The sequence below is a fragment of the Lepidochelys kempii genome, chromosome 19 (assembly GCF_965140285.1).
Source record: "Lepidochelys kempii isolate rLepKem1 chromosome 19, rLepKem1.hap1, whole genome shotgun sequence".
Taxonomy (NCBI): domain Eukaryota; kingdom Metazoa; phylum Chordata; order Testudines; family Cheloniidae; genus Lepidochelys; species Lepidochelys kempii.
This window is the reverse complement of record NC_136398.1, coordinates 17,405,045-17,425,437: the sequence shown is the minus strand read 5'-3', so window position 1 is coordinate 17,425,437 and position 20,393 is coordinate 17,405,045.

Genomic DNA, 20,393 nt, shown 5'->3' with positions numbered 1-20,393 from the left:
TGCCAACCAGACTTTTAATGGCCGGATCAGCGATGCTGACTGGAGCTGCCAGGATCCCTTTTTGACCAGGCGTTCTAATTGAAAACCAGACACCTGGCAACTCTAGCTGCTTGGCTGTGAATGGGGAATCCTGGCTATGAGAAGGCAGAGGCACATCAGGACAGGGGAGTCTCACTGCCAAGTGCTGGGTGCCCAGAGTGCCCCTGGCTCTGTGCTCGGAGCTGCACCAGAGGCTGTTGGCCTGGCCAGGGGCCTTCTGCTCTGGTTGGGCCCTGTTGTCGCTGGTTCCTGGGCAGATGCACAGCTGAGAGGGAGGGAACAAGTACCTGCCCTCCTTGTGCCTCATACAGGGGCTGCTTCCTTCTAGTGCCCACTGCGGAGGCATCCACTCGGAATGGGGTACGGGGAAGACAGGGCCTTGGCCTCTGGCCCTCCCTCTGCACCATGCTGGGTGGCATGGTGGCAGGTGGCATTGTGCTAGCCCACAACCAGCAGCTGGTTCTTCCCTGCCCCTTCCCCCTGGACCGTGGTCACTAGGCATGAGTGAGCATTTTGGAACCTTCCTGGCTCCTCTCCATCTAGCCGAACAAACCTGGGGAGAGACAGACCCCTCTGAGTGGTGGGATCTGAGCCAGACTCCATGACCAGGCCCATCCCCATTCTCATTGGCTCCTGCAGTGCAAAGGGGATACAGCAGTATGAGGGAGCTGCAAAAGAGCCCTGCACTCCCCCCCACTTCAGCCACTGGCATGGGGGGATGGATGGTGGCCGAAGTGCACCATGCTCAGCTATTCTGAGGTGGCGGATGGCCCAGAGACCCACCAGATTCTGCTCTAACTCGTGCTTTCCTGCATTCCTGCACCGAAGGCGTGAATGGAGCAGTGAGAGCTCAGAAGGTCCCTGTGCTGGCAGTGTGACACTGCCCAGCTCTGAGTGGCCTGAGTTTGTGACATGCCAATGCCCCATGGTTTCCATATGTCTCCAGCCCCTTTAACAGCACAGCCTTGGGTCACTGCTGGCTCAGCCCCAGCCCTGGGCTCTGATTGGAATCCCAGGGGGTGAGACAGCAACTAAAACCGCCATGTTGACCGCAGCAAAGCCAGCAAAATAAACAGCAACAGGCCAGAGAGGCGAGTTCGAGGCGCAGCATTTGTCTGGGGATGGCTGAGAGGGCCAGTGGCGAAGCAGGGCCAGCTCAGATGCAGAGGGGCCTCGGTTTAAGGGAGCGTGGGAGAGCATTTGGCTAGCAGGGGCCTAAGCACGCTTTCTAATGACATCCCCCAGTCTGTCCTCGGGGGCACAGAGGCAGCGCTGACCTGCTGGCTGGCGAAGAGCCGATTAGCTGCACAGTCCAAAAGTTACAGGTGCCGTCGGTGTCAGTAACATGCCAGCATGGGCAGCGTCAGGCGGAGGGGGGACACTACCCATGAGATTCTCCCTCCCGTATGTTTCTCTACAGACGCGGGGGAGGATGGGAGTATTGTGCCTTTAGTGGTAACATTTCCCCGCCCGCTCCTCACCAGCACGTCAGTAATAACCAGAAGAAGTGATGGAGTGACTGGGAGTCTCTGGCCTGAGTCCAGGTTCGTCAGCATGACAATCTCTCTCGGTTTTAGATCCTACCCGTAACATTTAATCACTCCCCAGTCATTCCCAGCTGGCCACACACATTGCGCCATCTTTCTGTCCTGCGTGGCTCTCAATGCTGGGGCCTGGCTCGCCGCCTGTTCCCAGGGGTCGCAGGGGCAGCCCTGGCTCAGGACCCTGCTTGCTGGGACGTGCATGGGGGGCATGTGGGAATGGGGAGCGACTGGAGCCGGGGACCCTCCGATCAGCTGTCTCCTGTGGCAGACACATGGAGCACATTAGCAAGCTCTCAGTACAAGTCTGATCGATGGGGGGAGGCATTCTAACTGACTCTCAAAGCATGCCTGGTATGTGAGAAGCAGACCCCAATTAGTGGGGCCTTTTTAAAGGCTGCCTTGTTAAGCAGGGAATAAGGGAAAAGAATGAAATTGGCCAGAAAACATGGAGCTATTTAACCTTAATTAGAGGGAAGGTGTGGGCTTTGTGAAAAGGCCATTTCTGAAAGGGATTTTTCTCCCTGGGTACAAAGAGATCCTGCCTGCTTGTTATAGACTTGTTAGAATTTATAAGACTGGGCAGGAGACTAACTTGTAGAAATGCCTTTTATACCACTTGAATGTGTGGCTTGCTTATTATACGCTGCCATGCTGCCATGGTGGTTGGTGGAGAGGAGGGGAGCGAGCAACCTTGCCAACTGGCTATAAATTTCATGAACATCATAAATGTAAGTGCTTTCTGGAGAGCTGTACAGATTGCACATAAAAGTCCCCCTTCTGTCCCTGTAAACTGAAAAGAGGGCTTTCTTGGCAAATTAACCATTGTAGATAGCACTCCATGCTGAGCGAGGATGCAGAAAGGCTGCAAATCCAGAGCTACAAAGTCACAACCGCAAGGGAAGGTCTCCAACAGATCTCGGTGCCCCCACTCCCCCCCACTGCCACGGCAAGCGCTGGTAAGTGACCGACAAAGGCAAGGGGGCTGCAGCCCAGCATCTGGGACAGCATCATCCAGGGTGCTGGGGTCAGCTCCCTGGTGAGAGTCCCTGCACTGAGCCCTGCTGGGAAGTCCCTGGGAGGGGGGAACATGGCGCGCTCTGAGCCAGGACAGGCAGCTCCTGCCTAGTCGGAGCAACCGAGCGGGAAGTTCTAGCCAGACCACAGGCAGCAGAGGAGGCCGTGATGGCGGCAGTAGGGTTAGGGTCACCCCATTGCCAGTCCTGTCTCTCTTTGCCGGGCTGGCTCCACTCGTTTGGGTGTCAGCGGATTTAAATGGTTGGCCGGGAATCTCATCCGGTCTTGGGATGTTCACAAGCGACGGGGGCTGCTGCTATTTTTATTTTAAATGTTGCCACTTTCCTGAGAGATCAGTGCGGATGGAGCAGAAACGAGTAACCCAACCGCCTGGTGGGCACTGCTTGAGGCAGAGTGACCCAGTGGGTAGGGCACTGAACTAAGAGGTAGTAGGCCTGAGGGGTAACCCTGCACTGCCACTGACCTCTTGGGTGGACATGGGCAAGTCACTTATCTCAGTGCTTCTGTTTCCCCTCCCACCCTGTGTCTGTTTAGACTGTGAGATTTTGGGGGCAGGAACTAGCTATATACAGCATCGACCACGCTGAGGTCTGCAGGGACTACTAATAGTATAAACCATGCAGAGACCTGCTGCAGTTCAGGTTTTATGTATTGGCTGATGAGGGGCACATGCTCTTCTCCCCACTGTGCCTGAGGGACCCCGTTTTGGTGTGTGAGGCTGTGCCCTTGTGTGATCACTGAACCCCACACTCCCCACAGGACAATGGCAAAGGGTCACAGCGAGTCACTTTCTTCTCCAGCTGAACAAGGAACTTTATTGGAATGAGGAATATAGCTTTGTCCCTAAAGCTGCTCCCTCCCCATCTCCACGTTGCTAGAGCTTCTGCAAGGACCTTTCCCCAGCCCTCTGTGCACCTGGCTTCCTGCTACAGTTTTAAAGAAAGTGCCCATCTCCTTGCAGTTGCCGTCCACGATGGTTGAAGCTCTGCACTCGGCTGGCTCCTGCTGCCTTTCTGCCTATGTGGGTTCAAGTTCCCATCGCAATATCAAATGATTTTACTTTGGGGCCATAAAGAGCACAAAGATCATCTGATGACTGCACAGTAGGAGCATTTAAAATGGTCTAGGCAAGCACAGGGCAGGACACTCTGCCCCTGGCCACCTGAGCCCAGGGCCACCCTGGGAGTGCCCAGACAGCTGGAAGGAGGCACTTTAAAGCATAACATGATGACTATGTCCATTTGACTAACTCACTGTGACCATTCCACTGGGGTGGAGGGTGGGGGGGGGGGGAGATCAGAGCTTGTAACTGACAGTGCACCAAATTTTCTGGGATTATTCAGTGGCAGACAGCATGGGAGGCTGTTTGGGCAAAGACGTGAATCGCCGTCCCCTAAGCACAGTCAGCGCTGAGTCAGAATCAAAGCATGAGAGGGAAGATGAGCCTGGGCTGAATGCAGGGGCCTGCTCCCACCCCAGAATGCAGGGAGTGAGGGTCTCTGCTGTTGGCAGCTCCCAGCCGAGACACGCTTAACCAGCACGAGCCTCCTTTTTGGCGGCTGCCCGTGGAACAGCAGAGTCCACCATCCCGGTTGGAGGGGGTCTGACCTCCAGAGGGGTGATGCCACACATGCCCGTAGCGCAGAGCTCCCTAGCTTTGCTTTTTACAGAGAAGTTTGCATCCTCCCCTAGCGTCACAGTTGGCTGGTCAGATTCCAGTTTCCCCTAACTCCAGACCAGCTCAGCTTGCTCTTCTCACATGGAGCTCGATCATATGCAGTCTCGTAAATTTCAGCCGCACGTTCCCAGGGGACGTTAGATTTATCGCTTTCTCTGCCTTTGTAGAGCACTTTGAGATGTTCAGAGGAAAAATGCGATACAAGGACAAGTATTATCCTTGTTAATGACACAGCATCTCTGACAACTACTTTAAGACACTTAATACATTTCCATGGGCTGTGAAATCCAGAGCCACAGTCCTTGATGTCGTTGTAAGAGACATCCCATTTATGAATATGAATAAATTTTGCTGACCACAGTGAGCCACTGTTTCTTGCATTCAGTACAGTGTCTTCTTGGGCCAGCATCGGAGTTTTCAGAGGATGGAGAGTTGCTTCAATGCACCTGGGCTATTGTGCAGTGGTCTCCCCTAGGGGGATCCCAGCTAGGGATCAGAAGCCAATGGGCGGCAGTAGCAGGATCTCATGTTGCTATAAGGTTTCAGCCTGGAGAAAGCTATGGTATAAATGTCTCCCTAAGGCTTTGCTGCTTGGGTCTGGCAGCCAGCTAGCAAATGAATTGCAACAGGTTTCAATCTGCCATGAAGCACCATTCCTCCTGCTGAACTTTGTGAGCTCTCTCCCTCTCTGACACAGAAGGCCAGGTTTCAGAGCCAAGCCCTGAGTTGCTCCTGTCCTCATCTGCAGTGTGGACTTTAGCTGCCAGGATCAGCAGAGCCTTGTGGGTCTAAATAAGTAAGAACCAGGATTCTCAGCAAGGCTACACACCCTCAAATAAGAGAGTGGCATGAGGTAAGAGAAGCAACTGGACATGACCTGCTAAAATCCAAAGGAAAAGGCACGTTCCCTGGGACCGAATACCAATTCTGATGCAAACAGCTGATCTCTGATCCCAATTTATTACTGGCAGTCGCAGTACATTACTGACAGCATCTGCAAAGTGGTGAATTAATGCAGCACATTTCACCTACCGCAGGATGAGGGTTCATTTAACTGGATTCATTAAAAAATTTTGGACCCACCCTCCGCATTGTGGGGCACCACAGAGCCTTGTACTTATTAAATTTTATCTCAATCCCCCCTACACAGGCCATGCCAGCGAATGCAGTGGCCAGCTCCAGTCCCTCCTGTGTATGGTATTAATGCAGCCAAAGGCCTTGTCCACACACAAACTTGAATGGGTTTAATCACATTGGCTTAGTTAACAGGTACAAACCTCTGTGCGGACACACTGATTTAGTGTATGAATGATTCATTTTGGTTCAACTTAACTGAGTTCCCCACTGACCTAAGCTGGACTGAATTACTCAAAATGAGAGTGTCCCTACAGCCTTGGCACCAGTTTAATTAAACCAATTTATAATAAAATCTCACATAAAAGTGGTGCAACCTTGAGTGTAGACAAGCCCTAAAGGTGTGATGTTAAACTGATGTAGCTTAACTGTGCAACTTTGAGTGTGGATACTCTGACATGTGTTTAGCCCCGGTTTATGTTGGTTTAGCTTATCTAAGCCAGCTAAACCAGTTTAGACAACATTGCATTGCAAGGGCTTGTGTCCTCACAGCGTTCAGGTTTATGTTGGTTTAGCACTGTGCTGCATCAGATTAAATGCAGTGCACTGTGGGTAGGGATCCCAGGGTCCCTTGCAGTGCTTCTGACTGCACTGCATTCTGGGAATTTTCCTGGTAGTTTGTGGGGTAGCCCCTAGAGTCCAGGAGAATTGTAAGAGTTGGGGTCAAACACCCACCATCCCTCCCACTGTAACTGTAACGCACCCCCATGCCTTCTGAGTAATGTCACTAGAGCTAGGGACACGCTGCACGGGGAAGTTACCCCTCTTTGTCCAACATGAGTCTTTCCTACTCAGCATTCCCGAGGTGTGACTGGTCACAGGGCGTTGTTGCTGCTCTCTGGTTGGATGGCTGGAACGTTTTAGACAGGAAAAAAAATTGAGCAATGACTGATGAACAGCGAATGGGAAACTGGGGCCTAATCCCACCAAGAGCAGACAGTGGTAGCACCGCACACCGGAGCAAGGATATGTGTGATAGGAACGGCTTGTGGTCTCAGCCCTTGGCTGCCTATTGCCTTCCGCAGCACAGATTCCCTCTTTGCAGGGAGGCTAGATCCTCTGTTTAAAGGGCATCTGTGTATGGAGAACCACAGGGCTGGAGCATGGCTGCACCAATGTGTGGGCAAGGGAGGACATGCCTGGGGTCCCTCCCAAGGTGCCAAGAGCAGAATCAGTGAGCCACCAAGGGCACTTCCAGCAGCAAGAGAGAGTACTGGGGATCCCTTGGAACCCCCGGTCTCACCCTTGCCCTCTTGGCTCACCAAAGGAAGGGGACCAAGAGGCAGCTGAGCTCTGAGGGCCACACCCTGAAGTTCTTTGGAAGGGAAAGCTCTCCTCAACCTCAGCATCCCACCCACTGCGGTGGCCAGAGTAAGGGCTACCCGAGGCGGCCTTTACAGACCCATTCAGCCTTTGCCCCAGGGTCTAAGGTACTTGTGCGCCCCCCCCCCCCAACACTCCTCACAGCCCCAGGGAGGCAGGGCAGTGTGGTATCCCCATTTCACAGAGGGGCACTGAGGCACAAAGTGACTTGCCCAAAGGAAGTCTGGAGCAGAGGAAGGTCTCGAGTATCAGACGAGCACCTCAATCACTGCACCAGCTTTCCTCCCCTCGAGGGCCCCTGCCCTTTGGCTTAAAGGCAGCTGGGAGGGATGTTCCTCTTCAGTGCTTCCTGGAACAGATCCTTCTCTGGCACCGTGGCCACAGCAGCTTCCCCGCTCGCTCCCAGGCCACTTCCCCTGCAAGGAGCCGAACTCTTCCAGGAGCCCGTCCCCCGTTGACGGCCAGGCTTCCCAGAGCAGGTGCAGCAAGGTGGCTGAGCTAGCAATGCAGGCTGACGTGCCCTGCCTCTCCCCAGCTCGCTCCTCAGGATGCCAGCTGATCTGTCCTGGCTCAGATCACATGCCAGGGACCAGCTGCCCCAGTGACCAGGTGCACGTGGCCAGGAGACCAGGTTTCTGCTCTCAGCCTGCGCTGAGCTCTGAGTGACACAGAGGGGAGGTTATGGAAGGCCAACACCATGCGCCACTCCCTGTACAGTGCCACTCACACACCCCATGACCTGGGGCTTCCTACATCCAATGCAGGCCCCCCTATCCCACTGCAGACCCTCAGCATAAACCCCAACGATCCTCCTGCCTGGGGGTACGTGGCTGGAGCCCCACAGAGGGATGGTGACGCCTGCTTGGGAATGAAGCCTGCCTCAGTGGAGTCCCAGGGGACTTGGCCTTCCCCGGGAAAGAGCAGCTGGAGCTGTGTCGTAGCACAGGCTGGGCTGGCATGACTGGGCTCTGTACGTGCTGCCAAGACCGTATCGGTCTCTCTGCCCCTCTCTTCCTGGGTTGCAGCCTCACCTGTGTGGGGCAGGGACTCAGCAACGCCCCAGTTCGAGTCACAGCTCCCAGGCCGTGCTGTCGAAGGGGGTTCGGGTTTCGGCCCACACCCCGCGGACAAGGAGATGGCAACACCGTTACATGGAATTAGCAATGCGCATCGCTGCTGAAATGTAAACCGGAGTGTGCGGCCCTCCTCCAGCACCGGGCGAGGTGATGGGGGCGGAGCGTGGGCCAGAATATCAAGGCACAGTCTACAGGGGAGAACGAGCAGCCGATGCCTGCCTACAATCGACTCCGAGATGTGTGTCTGACGGGCGGCCTGAGAGGCTGACCCCTCTCGTGAAGGCTGACAGCTCCCAGGTCTCCCTCTCTGTGCACTGACCGCTCAGGATGGTGGCAGTCACCTCCTCGGGATCTCTGCCCCCACCTGTGACAGCTCACGGAGGCCATTCAAAAGAACAATCGGCGGCTGGGAGGCCGCTGCCTCCATTGACATTTGCGTATTTCGCTGCTCTGGTGGCTGGGATGCCCCTGACTCCAGCCTGATGCTCCCCGGGGGAGGGGGCATCGTGGGCTTCCTGCCTCGTGCCTGCCCCAGGCATGGAACGATGCGGGTGAGCAGATGCTGATGAAGCCACTGGCGAGGCCTCTGGGAGGGAAGGGAAAGCGGTGAGGTGAGTCTCGTAATACTGGTGGTTTTTAAAAGCCCCAGCTCCTGGAGACGTGGGTGGATGAGAATGTTTCAGGTTTGCAGTGTCTAGCCCTCCCCGTGGGAAAGCACAACCGCAGGGTGACCTAGAGGAAAACAAAACAAATCCAAAATGTCCCTTGATTTTTAGTCCCACAATTCTGGGGCCTGCCTCATGCTGTTTGACCACGTGGGGCTGGCGACACTGGGAAAGGCCCTGTGGTTTGGGGCCCGATCCTGCCCTCCGATTAGTGACATCAAGGGGAGTGCCAGGAATAGCAAATCGAACCCTTCATAGAGGTCTGGCCACATGAGTGCGCCTGAACGTAGGACGACACTGGGCAGCAGGAGGCTGTGAGGATGGCATCGCTAACAAGACAAGAGGACAAGCAGTGCTGTAACCTAGAGAGGCCTTCCCTCTGCTGCACAGGGCGAGAGGCACGGTGTCCCTGGGTAAGCTGGCAGTGCGCCGCGTGGACTCGGCAGGGGCTGGGCTCCAGCCTGCCAGCCTCCTCCCAAAGAGGGTGTTTGCTGGGTGGGCAAGAAGCCGCTGGGCCTGACCCAAAGGTGGCAGTGCAGGGCCGTGGCTTTTCCTGGTATTATGGAGCGCTGACAGTGGGAGTCTATTCCACAGGAGCGGAAGGGTGTCCCAGTCTGGCACGCTCTGACGTGGGGGCCTTTTATAGTCCGAACTGACTGAGTGGGTTGGGTCAGGGTGTGAAATCCAAATGCAGCTCACCCAGGGGCCATCGCTGCTGCCCTCTGGGAAGGAAACGTGGCCCAAGGACGCGTGGGCAGCATTGGCACAATGCACAGTAAGGGGTGATACCTTGGAAACAAGGCTGATTTCACAGGGACTTTCAGGCTGGGAGGGCTGCTCTTGCGGCTCAGCTGCTGCCTGGCCCTGCAGAGCGTCACATTGCAGGGTTATGGTGAGTCTGAATCTAACCCTGCACCACAGTGGAACTGCACAGGGCGGGCCTAGTCCACAGGCCTGCCTCAGGGCAGGGTGGATTTCACCAGCCCTCCGTGCGAGATCAGGATGTCTCTGTCAGGTAGCTATTATGCATTTCCCAAATTGGTACGTGTGCCGAATGAGGTATTTACTCGACAGCCCATAGTGCCAGTGACAGGCTGTGAATAGAAATGCTCTGAAATGCATCAGCTCTGGGGACTGAGGCTTGGGGTTTACATGGGGAAAAACTGCCTGTGGCCAGCAGAAAAGCACAGGGGTCTGAGAACCCCACTAATGGAGTAGGAGAGATACACACACCTCACATGGAAAGGCCCTTTCTGGAGATTGACCCAGGGCACGGAGCTGTTGGGTAAACAATAGGCGTTGGTTTTATAACTGCAGGAAGAAGGGTTTCTTTAAATAGACAGAACAGGCTAGACCGTGATCGAGCGCCTCGCAAATTCCAGGTACCCCAACGTGCTAGGATGTTGAGCACACACAACCTGACCAAGTGCAAAGGTAGGGAAGCCCACTCCAGCCCCCAGACATGGCTCGAGCATGCTGGGCCGGCTCCCCCACTGGTGGCCAGCAGGAAGCTTCACTGCCGTCAGCGGACTCTGCCATTTGTCACCAGCCCAGGATCTGCTGTCCACGATGGGGTGCTCTGCTCACTGCTGGGTGGTGCCTCTTTCTAGCCGTTCTGGGGATGAGCTCTGCAGGCCAATGCCCCTTCACCCTGTCTGTAGCCCCTTGCTCACTGCCGGAACTGCAGCTTCCTCCCTACACTCAGCCCTCTGGCCAGGTCCCTCAGTGGTTTCCCCTTCTGGGGTGGTCGTTCACGGTCTCTCTCCACAAGCAGCGTCAGTTACCTGCCTGCCCCCTGACTCCCACAGTGCCTCTGCCTGGCCCTGTATCCACTGCCTTAGTAATACCACTCTGCCAGGTTGGCAGGGGAGCCCAAGCCCACCCCGTACTCCGGGGGCCAATCCAGGGTCCTTTACCAAGCAATCCAAGTTTGCCGCTTCCCTAACCTTGCTGCTCTCGCCTCTGGACTATGTCCTACCCTGCTTCTACTCTTCAGGCAGATTCCTACCAGTCTTCCCTCGCCCTTCCCTCAGGGAGAGGGACTGCCACTCCTCATTCTGACAGGTTTCAGAGGAGCAGCCTGTTAGTCTGTATCTGCAAAAAAGAACAGAAGGACTTGTGACACCTTACAGACTAACACATTTATTTGAGCATAAGCTTTTGTGAGCTACAGCTCACTTCATCGGATGCATACTGTGGAAAATACAGTGGGGAGATTTATATACACAGAGAACATGAAACAATGGGTGTTACCATACACACTGTAACGAGAATGATCAGGTAAAAATCTATTTCCCCATATTTATTCCCCCACCCCCGCTACTGTTCCTCACACGTTCTCGTCAACTGCTGGAAATGGCCCACCTTGATTATCACTACAAAAGGTCCCAACTCTCCTGCTGGTAATAGCTCACCTTACCTGATCACTCTCGTTACAGTGTGTATGGTAACACCCATTGTTTCATGGTCTGTGTGTATAAAAATATCCTCACTGCATTTTCCACTTTTATGCATCCGATGAAGTGAGCTGTAGCTCTCGAAAGCTTATGCTCAAATAAAATTGTTAGTCTCTAAGGTGCCACAAGTACTCCTGTTCTTTTTAATCCTCATTTTGCAGCTCTTCTCTGTTGCCCATCTCTTGGTTTTATGTGAGCCTCCCTGGCCCGTTCCCTCACAGGTGAGCTTGCTTCCAATCTGTGGCCTCCTTCTAGCCTAAATCTCTCTGGTGTTTGCAGCTTATTTGGATGCTTGGGCCCACCTGGCCTAATTCAGCTCTCTCAGGACTGGTGTGGGGAATACACCCCATCACACTGTCCCAAGCTGCTGAGCAGCATTGCTGTGCATGGTTAATCTGCTGCCACTTCCCACCCCAGAGGTGGCTGCCTTTCAACGCTAAGCGAGCCATTTTCCTATGGAGCTGGCAAAGCCTTCGGGGATCCTCTGTGATTAAAGGCAGAACAGAAACACAGGATATTGTTGTACAGACAGCACAGGAGCCTTCCCGCGGGTTGACTCAGACCCTGGCCTCTCAGCCCGACTGCTGAGCCCGCTGCCTGGGGATGGGTGAAGGCCACTTGGTAAAATTCTCAGCCTGAAGTATTGTTAAGTGGATGATTTTCTCCCCCTCTGAGCAGCCCGGACACCCGGTGTCCCGGAGCCCTGAAAGTTTTTTTTCTCTCCAGCTCAACTAGTTCTTTGTGCCCTAAACAGCAATTAAGGATCAAAGTGGAGCTCCCTTTGCCCGCGCCAGGGCCTGCTGTCTGCTCGCTGCGGTGCGGCGCGGCTCTGATTTCCAGCTCCTGTCTCGCTTATTTAACATTCTGGAGCCTGTTTTGAGTGCCCCAATATTTTAAAATAAATTGCTGCATGTAAAAGGCTTAATGTCACATTCTGTTATTCTGACTGTTAAAAGAAAAGTGAAATCTTCAATGGGGCCACTGGAGCAGAAGCGATCAAACAGTGGGAGGCCCTATTAACGTGTAGTACGTTTCATTATTCCAGCGCGGCGTGTCAAGCAGCTTCTCATCAGAACTCATGCAACAGATCAGAGCGTTAACTCTTTGCAAGCAAATGCAGGGGCAAGCTTTGTTGTGTTCCTTGCTTCTCTGGCTTTGTCTCTCTGATGCAGCTACCAGGTCCTTAACACACACACACACCCCCTCAGATTCGTGCTGCTGCTGTTCCCTCCGCCAGCATCCGGGTGTGAGGAGCAGGTGTGGAGCTCGCTGCACGTGTGAACGGGGAGGGAGGCAGATGGGCAGTGGGGAAACTGGAGGGGGGAGAAAGGGATGAGACGGAGAAGTGTGTCAACGGGGAGAGGCGCAGAGAGCGGGAGGGTGAGAAAGGCAGGTGAAGCAGGTGTGCTGGGACAGTGTTTATAGCGTGGGGGCTGAGAGCCATATAAACCCTGGATATGATGGAAACCACTTCAAGCCAGGGGGTGCGACAGCCCCCCAGCACCTATGGGGTGAGGAAGAAATGAAAGATCAGAGTGCCAAACACCCACTGAGGCTAATCCTTGGCACAGGGCCCCTGAGTGCTCAGCCAGGGAGTCCAGCCCCGGAAGGTTCCCTGCCAGCCCCGTCACGGCTCTCCTGCCTCTTGGTACCCTCCCTGCGCTGCCCTGCCGAGCTGCGGCCCAGGCACGATGGAGCCTTAAAGCCCTTGCTCACTCCAAGGACGTGAAATGCAGAGTGTTGGAGCTGCCAGCCTGCTGGGGCATAGAATCATAGAATATCAGGGTTGGAAGGGACCCCAGAAGGTCATCTAGTCCAACCCCCTGCTCAAAGCAGGACCAATTCCCAGTTAAATAATCCCAGCCAGGGCTTTGTCAAGCCTGACCTTAAAAACCTCTAAGGAAGGAGATTCTACCACCTCCCTAGGTAACGCATTCCAGTGTTTCACCACCCTCTTAGTGAAAAAGTTTTTCCTAATATCCAATCTAAACCTCCCCCACTGCAACTTGAGACCATTACTCCTCGTTCTGTCATCTGCTACCATTGAGAACAGTCTAGAGCCATCCTCTTTGGAACCCCCTTTCAGGTAGTTGAAAGCAGCTATCAAATCCCCCCTCATTCTTCTCTTCTGCAGGCTAAACAATCCCAGCTCCCTCAGCCTCTCCTCATAACTCATGTGTTCCAGTCCCCTAATAATTTTTGTTGCCCTTCGCTGGACTCCCTCCAATTTATCCACATCCTTCTTGAAGTGTGGGGCCCAGAACTGGACACAGTACTCCAGATGAGGCCTCACCAATGTCGAATAGAGGGGAACGATCACGTCCCTCGATCTGCTCGCTATGCCCCTACTTATACATCCCAAAATGCCATTGGCCTTCTTGGCAACAAGGGCACACTGCTGACTCATATCCAGCTTATCGTCCACTGTCACCCCTAGGTCCTTTTCCGCAGAACTGCTGCCTAGCCATTCTGTCCCTAGTCTGTAGCTGTGCATTGGGTTCTTCCGTCCTAAGTGCAGGACGCTGCACTTATCCTTATTGAACCTCATCAGATTCCTTTTGGCCCAATCTTCCAATTGGTCTAGGTCCTTCTGTATCCTATCCCTCCCCTCCAGCGTATCTACCACTCCTCCCAGTTTAGTATCATCCGCAAATTTGCTGAGAGTGCAATCCACACCATCCTCCAGATCATTTATGAAGATATTGAATAAAACCGGCCCCAGGACCGACCCTTGGGGCACTCCACTTGACACCGGCCAACTAGACATGGAGCCATTGATCACTACCCGTTGAGCCCAACAATCTAGCCAGCTTTCTACCCACCTTATAGTGCATTCATCCAGCCCATACTTCCTTAACTTGCTGACAAGAATACTATGGGAGACCGTGTCAAAAGCTTTGCTAAAGTCAAGAAACAATACATCCACTGCTTTCCCTTCATCCACAGAACCAGTAATCTCATCATAAAAGGCGATTAGATTAGTCAGGCATGACCTTCCCTTGGTGAATCCATGCTGGCTGTTCCTGATCACTTTCCTCTCATGCAAGTGCTTCAGGATTGATTCTTTGAGGACCTGCTCCATGATTTTTCCAGGGACTGAGGTGAGGCTGACTGGCCTGTAGTTCCCAGGATCTTCCTTCTTCCCTTTTTTAAAGATTGGCACTACATTAGCCTTTTTCCAGTCATCCGGGACTTCCCCGGTTCGCCACGAGTTTTCAAAGATAATGGCCAGTGGCTCTGCAATCACAGCCGCCAATTCCTTCAGCACTCTCGGATGCAACTCGTCCGGCCCCATGGACTTGTGCACGTCCAGCTTTTCTAAATAGTCCCTAACCGCCTCTATCTCCACAGAGGGCTGGCCATCTCTTCTGCATTTTGTGATGCCCAGCGCAGCAGTCTGGGAGCTGACCTTGTTAGTGAAAACAGAGGCAAAAAAAGCATTGAGTACATTAGCTTTTTCCACATCCTCTGTCACTAGGTTGCCTCCTTCATTCAGTAAGGGGCCCACACTTTCCTTGGCTTTCTTCTTGTTGGCAACATACCTGAAGAAACCCTTCTTGTTACTCTTGACATCTCTCGCTAGCTGCAGCTCCAGGTGCGATTTGGCCCTCCTGATTTCATTCCTACATGCCCAAGCAATATTTTTATACTCTTCCCTGGTCATATGTCCAACCTTCCACTTCTTGTAAGCTTCTTCTTTATGTTTAAGATCCGCTAGGATTTCACCATTAAGCCAAGCTGGTCGCCTGCCATATTTACTATTCTTTCGACTCATTGGGATGGTTTGTCCCTGTAACCTCAACAGGGATTCCTTGAAATACAGCCAGCTCTCCTGGACTCCTTTCCCCTTCAAGTTAGTCCCCCAGGGGATCCTGGCCATCCGTTCCCTGAGGGAGTCGAAGTCTGCTTTCCTGAAGTCCAGGGTCCGTATCCTGCTGCTTACCTTTCTTCCCTGCGTCAGGATCCTGAACTCAACCAACTCATGGTCACTGCCTCCCAGATTCCCATCCACTTTTGCTTCCCCCACTAATTCTACCCGGTTTGTGAGCAGCAGGTCAAGAAAAGCGCCCCCCCTAGTTGGCTCCTCTAGCACTTGCGCCAGGAAATTGTCCCCTACGCTTTCCAAAAACTTCCTGGATTGTCTATGCACCGCTGTATTGCTCTCCCAGCAGATATCAGGAAAATTAAAGTCACCCATGAGAATCAGGGCATGCGATCTAGTAGCTTCCGTGAGCTGCCGGAAGAAAGCCTCATCCACCTCATCCCCCTGGTCCGGTGGTCTATAGCAGACTCCCACCACTACATCACTCTTGTTGCTCACACTTCTAAACTTAATCCAGAGACACTCAGGTTTTTCTGCAGTTTCGTACCGGAGCTCTGAGCAGTCATACTGCTCCCTTACATACAGTGCTACTCCCCCACCTTTTCTGCATGGGGGGGACCTAGGCACTGGTAGTTGGGGAGCTGCCGACAGAGGGCAAGAGGGTGTGGGCCAGGCACAGAGCCCCTCGCTGGAGTGAGCCGTCGGGGACGGACGGAGAGGGAGTGAGTGGGACGAGGCTTGGGGTCCCTGCACCTCACATGGGATTGCAGAGGCCAAGTCCCAGTCCGGACGTGGGCAACACAATTGGACCCTATTGCTATAGCAGGCGGACCCAGAACCCCACTTTTGTTTGTGCTGGATTTCATAGCACAGGCCCATTGCCAGTCTGTCTGGGGGCTGGAGGACATTCCCCCAAGGATCCCACATTGGTCTCTCTGTGCGGCTGCCCTGTCTGACCGCACTCTTCCAGCACAGGGCTGGCTTTGTGGGGAAGGTGGGGGGGGGAGTCTTGCATTCCCCCCAGTCTGAGATAAGCCATTTCCTCCTCTCCGTGAGTAGTTAGCCTCACCCCCACCCCGGCGCTTAGCTCTGAGGAGACTCCTGTGTCAAGGCTCAGTCTGTTAGGGCTGAACCAGCAACATTTCCCCTGCACCCCCTGCTTCCATGGGCCCCCGGGCTGGACACTGTGCCCGACGCTGTCTCCTGGCACAGTCAAGGGCCTTTCAGCTCCTGGCTTCACCCTTAGCTTCCTCCACAGCCACAGCCTGCTCTCTCTGAGTTCATGGGCACCCCTCCCAGGCCACCCTACCCTTTGGTGTGACCCTGAGTTGATTGCAACCCCCCTGCCCAGTAATTCTGTGTCCAGAGCAGACCTCCCCAGTGCAAAGGTAGGGAGCTAGGGCATATTATTCTGTCTCTCTGTTGGGTTAGCGCCATTGTGTGAGGCCCTGTACAAACACAGGCCAAACCAACTGCCCCACAGCTAATGCCAATTGATCACGTCAATGGGCCTGGCCAAGTGGAAACTCCGATTTAGACTGTGAGTGGCCCTCTGTGTCTGGGAAGGTGCCATTTATCAAACTAGCTGACTAACCAATAGCAACAGTCTCCTCTGCAGCATCTCTGCTCCCCGACTGTGACCCACATGGCTCACGCTGCCCAGAGCCATGTCCCAAGGTAGGTCCCTACCCTACCCAGTCGTGCAGATGGGGAAATGCAGGCCCAGACAATGCCATGATCGGCACAAGGCCTGGCTCAGAAACAGTACAAGAACTCAGCTCTCCCGAATCCCATGCCCAGCCACTGGCCATGGCATGTCACAAGAGCGGCAGGAGAAGAGGGTGACCGACAGGGGAGGCAAACAGGAGCTCCCAAAAGAGGGTCACAGTGCGAGACTCACCCCGCGGCACCTCCTGCTGGTCTCTCAGGGAATTAGCTCTTCCAGCCTCCAGAGCGCCCTCTACAGGCCAGTGTTCTGCTTGCCGCTGGCCCCCCATGTCCCTCCTGGACCCTGGTGCCCCTTTTACCCAGGGTGCTGCCCCCTGGCAGTACCCCCAAAGTCTCTGGGTGTCCCCTCCCCAGGGAACCCCCACCCACTATCCCCCCCTCACCTCAGTCTTTGGCTACTGCCAGTCACCCTTGAGCCCCCACACACTGGGGCGGATTGCAGAGTATAAGCCAATCATCACAGGCAAGGGGGTTTTGGACCTGCTGCCTCTGCCTACCTGTGGGCTGCCCCCCTGCAGCCCCAGTACCCTTTCTGGCCTTCCAATAGGCCTACAGCCTAGGGGGTTTCCAGGCCAGCGCTCCCCCAGCCCTGCTCCACCTTAGGTGCCCAGATACACTCCCCAGCAGCCAAGCCCTTCTCCCTCTAAAGGCAGAGAGAGAGTATCTGCTCCTGGCCCACAGCCCTCTTATAAGGGCCAGCTGAGGCCTGATTGGGGTGTGGCCACAGCTGAGCCGGCTCCCCCCAGTCAGCCTGGGAACTGCTTGCTCCCAGCCACAGCCCTCTCCTGGGCTGTTTTAAGCCCTTTAAGGCCGGAGCGGGTGTCCACCCTGCGGCAGGAGGGAGAGTCAGTCTGCTCAGGTTTCAGAGTAACAGCCGTGTTAGTCTGTATTCGCAAAAAGAAAAGGAGTACTTGTGGCACCTTAGAGACTCACCAATTTATTAGAGCATAAGCTTTCGTGAGCTACAGCTCACTTCATCGGATGCATACCGTGGAAACTGCAGCAGACTTTATATATACACAGAGAATATGAAACAATACCTCCTCCCACCCCACTGTCCTGCTGGTAATAGCTTATCTAAAGTGATCATCAGGTGGGCCATTTCCAGCACAAATCCAGGTTTTCTCACCCTCCACCCCCCCACACAAATTCACTCTCCTGCTGGTGATAGCCCATCCAAAGTGACAACTCTTTACACAATGTGCATGACAATCAAGTTGGGCTATTTCCTGCACAAATCCAGGTTTTCTCACATCCCCCCCACCCCCATACACACACAAACTCACTCTCCTGCTGGTAATAGCTCATCCAAACTGACCACTCTCCAAGTTTAAATCCAAGTTAAACCAGAACATCTGGGGGCGGGGGGGTAGGAAAAAACAAGAGGACACCTTGCATGACTTAGCCACTCCCAGTCTCTATTTAAGCCTAAATTAATAGTATCCAATTTGCAAATGAATTCCAATTCAGCAGTTTCTCGCTGGAGTCTGGATTTGAAGTTTTTTTGTTTTAAGATAGCGAGCTTCATGTCTGTGACTGCATGACCAGAGAGATTGAAGTGTTCTCCGACTGGTTTATGAATGTTATAATTCTTGACATCTGATTTGTGTCCATTTATTCTTTTACGTAGAGACTGTCCAGTTTGACCAATGTACATGGCAGAGGGGCATTGCTGGCACATGATGGCATATATCACATTGGTGGATGTGCAGGTGAACGAGCCTCTGATAGTGTGGCTGATGTTATTAGGCCCTGTGATGGTGTCCCCTGAATAGATATGTGGACACAGTTGGCAATGGGCTTTGTTGCAAGGATAAGTTCCTGGGTTAGTGGTTCTGTTGTGTGGTATGTGGTTGTTGGTGAGTATTTGCTTCAGGTTGCGGGGCTGTCTGTAGGCAAGGACTGGCCTGTCTCCCAAGATTTGTGAGAGTGCTGGGTCATCCTTTAGGATAGGTTGTAGATCCTTAATAATGCGTTGGAGGGGTTTTAGTTGGGGGCTGAAGGTGACGGCTAGTGGACACCTAGTGTCTCTTATTTTCTTTGTTAGGCCTGTCCTGTAGTAGGTAACTTCTGGGAACTCTTCTGGCTCTATCAATCTGTTTCTTTACTTCCGCAGGTGGGTATTGTAGTTGTAAGAAAGCTTGACAGAGATCTTGTAGGTGTTTGTCTCTGTCTGAGGGGTTGGAGCAAATGCGGTTGTATCGCAGAGCTTGGCTGTAGACGATGGATCGTGTGGTGTGGTCAGGGTGAAAGCTGGAGGCATGTAGGTAGGAATAGCGGTCAGTAGGTTTCCGGTATAGCGTGGTGTTTATGTGACCATTGTTTATTAGCACTGTAGTGTCCAGGAAATGGATCTCTTGTGTGGACTGGACCAGGCTGAGGTTGATGGTGGGATGGAAATTGTTGAAATCATGGTGGAATTCCTCAAGGGCTTCTTTTCCATGGGTCCAGATGATGAAGATGTCATCAATATAGCGCAAGTAGAGTAGGGGCTTTAGGGGACGAGAGCTGAGGAAGCGTTGTTCTAAATCAGCCATAAAAATGTTGGCATACTGTGGGGCCATGCGGGTACCCATAGCAGTGCCGCTGATCTGAAGGTATACATTGTCCCCAAATGTGAAATAGTTATGGGTAAGGACAAAGTCACAAAGTTCAGCCACCAGATTAGCCGTGACATTATCGGGGATAGTGTTCTTGACGGCTTGTAGTCTATCTTTGTGTGGAATGTTGGTGTAGACTGCTCAGGTGTAGTGGTGTAGTCTGGTAGTAGTTGGTGTAGTCTGCTCAGGCTGCCCTGCTGGCTGGAGCTCTCTCTCTTCCTGGACTGTTGCTGGCTGGAGTGTTCCTTCCCTGGATTGCTGCTGCCATTGCTGTTGAGTGAGGGGGGCCTTGCTGGCCTGCCTCCCCCCCACCTCTGGAGGGAGAAGCCAGAACCCCACTACTGCCACCTGCGGAGGATGACCGCGCTAAGGAGCAGATTCCTGACCCCAAATGGGGCTATAGCAGGATCTGGGAGCAGCTGGAGTGGTGGCCAGGCACCCCCAAGACTCCTGTCCCTGACCAGACAAGGGTCTTCACGATCGGGTTCCTCATTGGGGGATCAGAGATGGATGGGATTGGAGCTGAGTCTGAGAGAGCAAGAGGACTGTGAGAGACAGCAAGAGCCCGAGAAAGCTGCAGAAGCAGCAGCAGCATGACCTGGCGATGGTGGAGCAGAGAGGCCTAGGGGACCTTCCCGGGGACCTCCCCCGGATAGTTCCGCAGGGAACCTTGAGACTAAATTGCTGCCCCTGGTTAAGGGGGCGGGGGCGGGATGTGGATGCCCACCTTGCTGCCTTTGAGCAAGCTGGCGATTTGAACCAGGGGGACCCTGCGGAAAAGCCCCGGTGTCTAGCTCCCTTGCTGGGTCCCAAGGCCATAGGCTCCATTAGCCAGATGGGTGGGGAGGTGGACAGGCTCCCACTCCTGACCCCAACCTATATGTCTGTGTGGAGTTTCCTGGGGTCAGGCCCCTTGGACCTCCAGTGGGAGCAGAAGGTGATGGTCAATGGGGAGACACAGGCAGGGCAGTTTATCTGTTGGGAGTGGCAAGGTGCTTGGTAAGGAAAGTTTGGATGAGCCTAGGCAGCCTTGTGAGCTGATGGCTGTGTCTAGTCAGCAGGGTGGGAAGGCGAGGAGAGTGGAAGATGAGTTTCCCTGGACCTTACCTGTTAGCTGGGTGGAGAATTGTGACAGTGAAGGAAACGTGCCTGTGTCTGTCAGGGGCATTGACTGGCCTATGGAGGGAGCTACCCTGGTCTCCAAGCAGTTGTCTGTGACCAGCCTTGTGTGCTGACCAAGGGGAAGGAGATCCCAAGCTGTGTGTCTGGGAAAGGAGAAAGTGTGTCCGGCT